Here is a 431-nt window from a genome sequence, read left to right as displayed (position 1 = left end):
GGGACGGCGGCGGGACGGCGGCGGGACGGCGGCGGGACGGCGGCGGGACGGCGGCGGGCTCGCCCTGCTGGAGTCAGTTCAGCGTCCGAAAAATTCACCGAACCAGCGCTCTCCTCCGTAGTGTTCTATGAATGGCTCTGATTAAATACAAAAAACAAACCACAAGAACGTCCCCTTTTCTTCTCCCCTCCCTTTCCCTTTAACTGACGCTGTGCAGCTGGAAAAGCAAGCGAAAGAGATCGCTTCTGCAAAGATAAAATACAAGCTGTGGTCAGAGACAGCACATTTAACAGCAAATTATTTTGAACCGCACAAAATAAAACTTGCTTTAATAGCGTACCAGACAAACAAACAAACGAAGTAGGCTCTTAAGGTTTTCGAGCTAAAATTTCATCTCTGGCAATTAAATTGTTAGATGAGATTCAGCAATT

This window comes from Cyanistes caeruleus, chromosome 5 (assembly GCF_971803275.1).
Source record: "Cyanistes caeruleus chromosome 5, bCyaCae1.hap1.1, whole genome shotgun sequence".
Lineage (NCBI taxonomy): Eukaryota > Metazoa > Chordata > Aves > Passeriformes > Paridae > Cyanistes > Cyanistes caeruleus.
The sequence above is the reverse complement of the archived record's forward strand: the minus strand, read 5'-3'. Positions refer to the sequence as shown.